General features: G+C 36.1%; 1 protein-coding gene across 1 annotated transcript in view; it reads left to right on the top strand.

Moving 5' to 3' along the window:
* The first annotated feature begins 5,895 nt into the window (after positions 1-5,895).
* The window catches only part of galntl6 (polypeptide N-acetylgalactosaminyltransferase like 6), a 253,983-nt gene continuing 253,355 nt past the window's right edge, over positions 5,896-6,523 (top strand). Inside the window, exon 1 of the mRNA XM_079850971.1 lies at positions 5,896-6,276. The gene's annotated coding sequence lies outside the window, so the exon portion shown is untranslated. The remainder of the gene's footprint in view (positions 6,277-6,523) is intronic.

Genomic DNA, 6,523 nt, shown 5'->3' with positions numbered 1-6,523 from the left:
TGTCAGGAAAATCAAATCTCTGTCATATATTGTTAATGACGTGTGCATTTAATATCGTGTTGTTGATTGACACTTCTTTAATCGGCTTGCCTCAGTGTTCTCCAGTTCTAAGCCAATCCAACATATCACCAAATCTAGATCTGTGTTCTTGTGAAATGAAGCGAAGCTGTCTAGTCTCTACAAACTAGGCCTGTGAAACATTAATGTTGTGCCAGCAGTATATTTGGTAGATGGGAATTTTTGATGCGTTCCGTGAAGTATTGTGTCGAGCAGTGTCCGGTTAACAAGCGTAAGAGGAAATCCCTGTTCCCAGTCAAGAGGGATTAAGTAGGGCTCCGTTCTCTCTGCTCTCGGCAGTCATTTCCTCTGTTCAGCGTGGAGAACATGTTGATGTGAATAGACCTCAGTCATGTACACTGGAACCGTAACACCTGGTAGAAAGGTTGCGCAATGAAGGGCTGTGCAGAACAGCCATGGAATCGCTCACCCCTCCAGATTTTGTGAGTTTGCATGAGGTCTTGCATCCATTAACATTTATTTTTTATTGATGTTAACACTTTAGTAACTATACTGGCACATTCCCTATTAAATATGACCTTCTTCTACCCAGGCGAATGAATGTTATGAAATCGTTCAGCCCTTTGTGAAATGATTTATGAATTCGTACAGTCTGTCAAGGCCTATTTCCACTTCAAAGGGCTGTCTAATGAACAAAGTTTGTGTTTCGCCCTGGGTCCCTGTGATGATTTTCTGATATATGAATCAAAGTGTTACTGAAAATTGCCACAGTTTAACTTATTGTTTATATTTAAGTAGATTTCTTGGAAATTTTAGATGCCTGCTCTTGCTTAAACTTTTATCTTTAATAATTATCTGCATTTTTTTTTTATTTCTCTGCATAGTGTAGCCAATATATATATATTGCTAGTCTAAACATAATATTTGGTCTCTATTATCAAGATATGTATTATATTAAAGCTTCTGATAAGAACAAATCACTCTATTACAATGTACATAATAATCGCCATAGTAACAAGACAAATACTACAAAAAAGTACAGTGATATTAATATTGGTTTGTATGAAACCAGAAAGAGTCTCTGTGTTGATGTCCATCATAATCCTAACATACCTGTAGGAGCGTTGAATGTTGATTTTTATGTGCAAGGCTTCCATTGGAAAAACAATCTATAATGCTGATTGATGTTGCAAATGTATAGGCAATGGTTTGTAGCACCTCTTTTGGTTTAAATTTAACAACAGCTTGCACATTCACATGAAATAGCGTACTTACTCATTGAAAAATAAGGTGGATGGAAAGTGCATTCACGTGCATTCATGGAGATTCCAATCACGTCCTTCTAGAACTCATAATTTCAACTTGTAAACTTGTACCACTTAACCACTGCAACATCATGTGAAAACACTTTTTGATTTGAGTCTAACTTAGGATGACGGAATTTCCTGTGAATTCGCAAGGAATGCATGTACTGTACAGTGTTGCTATAGACCTTATTCAGAGCAGCGCCATGGCAGGTATGAAAGCGAGGCTGTGAGGGATAGACTTTTTTTTAATGGCATCCACTGTTGTATAAAGTTGTATAAAGCTCTTATAATTTTCCACAGCTCATGTTGTCTTTTTGTCTCTTGAAATTGCTTGGAAAGGTATTTTTGCAGTGTTTCGTCTGCAGAGAAATCCAAAAATACTCGCATACTCTCTTAGGTACTTATTTTGAATAAGTAATTACTTCACAACCCCTAAAAAAGAATGTTCTAATCTATATAGTATGAATGTTTGTGGTACGAATGTTATCCGGACGTACTACATTGGCTGTCATTATCATGTGACCTACTAGCATCAGTTGCATCGCTTCACTGCCATTCACAAATCTTCTCCCATGGCCTCATGGTAAAGTGTCCATTATATGCAAACTTCAGAATCTCGCTGGTAGTAGGTCATCCAGGTACTTCCTGCCTACTCTTTTATGAGGACTGTGAATTCGGACATAGTTATTTTGTCACATACTTTTTTTGCTGACTATATAGAAGGGAAGTATGTGATTTTGGATGCAGTCTATGTCTATCCCTCACAGCCTCACTTTCATTCCCGTTACAAATCAAGATGGCACTGCTGTGAATAAGGTCTATGGATGACACTTCCTCTTGTTTTGAGTTGTTGTATCCTTTATAGGCTGTCATAAACAGACATATTTCAGTGTGTGTTTGTTTATACGCACAAAAAGCTGTCTGTCTTTTTACTCCCCCCCACCCCCCTCACCCCTCCTAAAATCCTTCAAATGTACGCTCTTAGGCAAACAATTTGTCTGTTTCTCCTCAGATGAACACTCATTTGTCACATTTCACAATTAGCTGCAGGCATGGCATTTAGCTCATTGCGTTGTGATTAGAATAACTTATTGTACTTGTCCTCCACAGCATCTGCACACATGACTGCTGAATATTAGCATGCCCATTATTTGTCACTTGATCAGTTTAAATTGATGCTGAATACATTTGATGGAAACTATATTTGTGCTGTGATTTGTGTGTGGCTGTCATCCAATATTCATCCCAACCATTTATTTATGTCACTTTCTTTATGGTGCATTAATTTTGCGCGTAAGACAGTTTACTTGGGGATCTTGGGTAGGCTGGTTGATGGCTTGGAAATAATTAATAATTTTTTTTGAAGGGACGCAGAGTAGACAGTCAAACTCACAGTTACAGAGTAGAATAAAAACAAAAGCTCATACCCAGAGGGCTAAAGTCAAATCCTGTGAAATTACAGTTACAGTGTAAACCAAATGTAAGACCTTGGCATTTGACCCCAATTTTCTCCAGGGGTAATGTTGTAGCAGACCCTTTGGTTTGACCTTAGAGCTAACAACACTCCCTGTGAACATCTATTTGTGGCTTTGAGAGGCTGACTAAACTTACTGTCGCAAATAGTAGCAAGTTGTCACATATCCAGTGTTAGAAATTACTCATGAGTAAATGATCAAGCCCAGCTGATGCATTTTTACATTGTCATATGTTGATCCCTTAACACCTTTCAGTTCAATTTTGGTTCAGTCTTGCACAAGTCACAAGAAACCCATTAAACTGATTTTCTTTCTTCATACATTTTGATATTTGTAAGGTGTACAAGTCAGTCACATTGTCTAGAAGTGGAGGGATTGTGTCTATCGTAGTTCATAAAATAAGAAATACATTGTATTTTATCACAAAGAATTGTTTATTGCTGAAACAATATGAAAAAGGTATTGCATTCTTGTTTTCTATCACTTCTCACATTGTGAGCATCATAAAACATGCTTTCTTTCCCCCTCTCTTGCAAAGCCACAGGCAGAATTAAATTTATGTGGAAGATTGAGATGGCTCATTCTTCTTTGTCACAGTCAATATGCTGCATCAAATGGTTTGACTGATGTGCTGCACCGTAATAATTAAGACAAAGGGGGGGGGGGGCATAGTGAATTTTTGCCTCGAACTAATGATTTTATCTAGTGTGAGTGCTGCCTGATGCCTTGGGAAGATGTGTGCCATTGTGTCTTTTCAGGTAGATTTTAGATTTTATTTACTTATACGATTTTCTATATGTTTTCAAACAGAGGTAGATTAAATTTAAAGTTCTGATAGAGGCAGAGTCATGTTTTCACATTGCCTCTTAGCTTAACTTGCCTGTTTTACTGTGCTTTGAGGTCGCTGTCCATGGTGCTGAAGCAAACAGGCTGAAGCTTTGCTTGAATGGAGTGCAAATGCAGCATATATATATATATATATATATATATATATATATATATATATATATATATATATATATACTATAATAATAATATTGTTTTTTACATTTATATAGCACTTTTCTGGGTACTCAAAGAGCTTTACATAGAACGGGGAAACCTCCTCAACCACCACAAATGTGCAGCATCCACCTGGATGATGCGATGGCAGCCATATTGCGCCAGAACGCCCACCTATAGAACGCCTACTATATGTTACTTCTGAAACATTGTAATGTGATTTGTAATTCTACAGTACATTGCATAAAATAGAGAGCAGGCTGTGCCTAATGGCCCCCTCTGTTGGTGGTGTTAGAAATTCAAACTGTACCAGCACAAAGTTTCTTTTTGCATATTTTATTTACAGTAGCAAGGGAAAAGATTTTGGTTAGATTTGGTATCAATATTCAGGACCAGATCCAACCTGTTATTGACAAAATTCATGAAGTTCTGCAATTCACTTAGAAACATCAGGTGATCCCTTGTGAATGCTGTCTCCATATGCTGTGCTGCAGTTGCCTTTGGCATAAGCATACCCCCACCCCACCCCCATCTGTCTCCCTTTCATTCCCATCAAGTATAGCAGCATTCAACAATAAATAAACAACTTCAAAGAAATGCATGCCTATTCAATATGAATTTATTCCAATAAAAAAGAGAAAATATCATAATCATAAGTTTGTCTTGATTAACTTATTCAGCATAACGGATTCTTAGAGCACAGCAGCAGAATTAATGATTCTAATGATGCACAGTGAGCATAAGAATTCATAATAGTATATATCATTAATAGTATAACAATAGTAACATTGAATAATACAGTGGTAATACACTAAGCTGCACTACTAAAAACTTTTTACCTTTAAAATGTGCCGACCTAAAAATCAAATCAGACTCCAGAAAGTTAAAATTCATTAAAATGTTCTCACTACTAACTATTAACTATGACTTTTGCCTCAATCAACTACTAATTACTGCCTTTTAATAGTTAATAAGGTAGTTGTTAAATCAAGATATTGGGTAGGATTAAGGGATGTAGAATATGGTCATGTAGAATAAGCCATTAATAACGTTATGTGCTTTATAAGTAAAACAGTAATATGCATGTTAATAAGCAACGAGTTAATAGTGAGAACTGGACCCTAAATTAAAGTGTTACAAATATTTTCAGGAGAAAAAAAAGCAGTTAATGAACATGTATAGACAATGTACAGCGTCACACACACAAAAATAATGTGTAACACTTTGCAATAAGTTTTCATTAGTTAACATTAGTTAACAAATTTTGTTAGCATAAAAAAATGAACAATACTTCTACAGCATTTATTAATCTTAAATAGTTAATTTCAAAACTAACTAATACATTATTAAAATCAAAAGTTGTATTTGTTAACATTAGTTAGTGCACTCTGTACTAACATGAACAAACAATGAAAAGCTAGATTTTTATTTACTAACATTAACAAAGATTAATAAATACTGTAACAAATGTATTGCTCATTGTTCGTTTGTTTTAGTTAATACATTAATGTTAACATGTGATACCTTATTGTAAAGTGTTACCAAATAATGCAAAAAATATTAACTAGATTACTTACAATGAAAAATAAAAGACCATAATGTGCATATATCATACCAAAAATTATATAAATATAAATGTCATAAAATGCATTACTTCTGGGGTCTTCTTCCTTTCAAAGGTACAACAAATAAAATAAACTGTATTTTATTATAATAGACTAAATGGTCACACTTAAGATTAGGGTCCAATTCTCAATATTTGAGTATGAGAACGAACTTTAGCCTCAATAAACACATAATTACTGCTTATAAGATAGTTGTTACGTTTAGGTATAGGATTGGGGATGTAGAATAATGTCATGCAGAATAATGCATTAATATGTGCTTTATGCATGCTAATAATCAACTAGTTAGTAGTGAGAATTGGACTCTAAACTAAAGTGTTACCGCCAAAATAATGTCACCAGAATAGCTAGAGTTTCACAGGGTTATTGACTTGAACTTACGAACACAAAAGAAGCAGAGCTACAGCTGAACAGCTCAAACCAAACCTAAGAATCCCTCACCTCTTTACTCTGTGAGCTCGTATTTGGTGTAAAGACTGCTGCTACACTGTGTTGTCCCACACATCGCAAAGCATCGCCCGGCTGCGAGGATGTTTTCATATTAATGCGCATCACACGTGGTTTAAAACCGCAATATCTAAAAGCTGAGGGCATTGAGAAGTCGCCTAAGGAGGAAAGAGGAAAAAAAATCCGTAAACCTTCAGTAGGTGGTACGCGCGCGAGGGTTTTAATGAAGAGCACGAGACGATTTCAATTTTGATCTCGAGCGCATTGCCACAGATAAAAACGCAGCGCTCGTCGTTGTTCAGCAATTATCGTACTCGGAAACGTTCCCCTTGCGTGTCTTCAACAAAGGAGAGGGGATTGCCGAGCAACATATATGTCTCAACATGCAAATAACCCTCTACTGTAAGTCCTTTTCATAGTATTGCTTTCGCTCGTTGCATCTCGCGGGAATGATAAAAGCAGGCTCGTGCTGTTTTGTCTTAGCGATAGTGGCCGTTACAGAATTGTCTCAATTATTGATAATCTATGCTTATTCTACAGAGTGTTCAGTTAATGTTTGCTTAATTGCCTATGCCATTTAAGCGATAGCTAGTGTTGCTCACGAGCCTGATATTATTGCGCGTAATAATACACTATGTTGCTTCGTTTC

Source organism: Squalius cephalus, assembly GCF_949319135.1.
Source record: "Squalius cephalus genome assembly, chromosome: 2".
In the NCBI taxonomy this organism is placed as follows: domain Eukaryota; kingdom Metazoa; phylum Chordata; class Actinopteri; order Cypriniformes; family Leuciscidae; genus Squalius; species Squalius cephalus.
The sequence above is the reverse complement of the archived record's forward strand: the minus strand, read 5'-3'. Positions and strand labels throughout refer to the sequence as shown.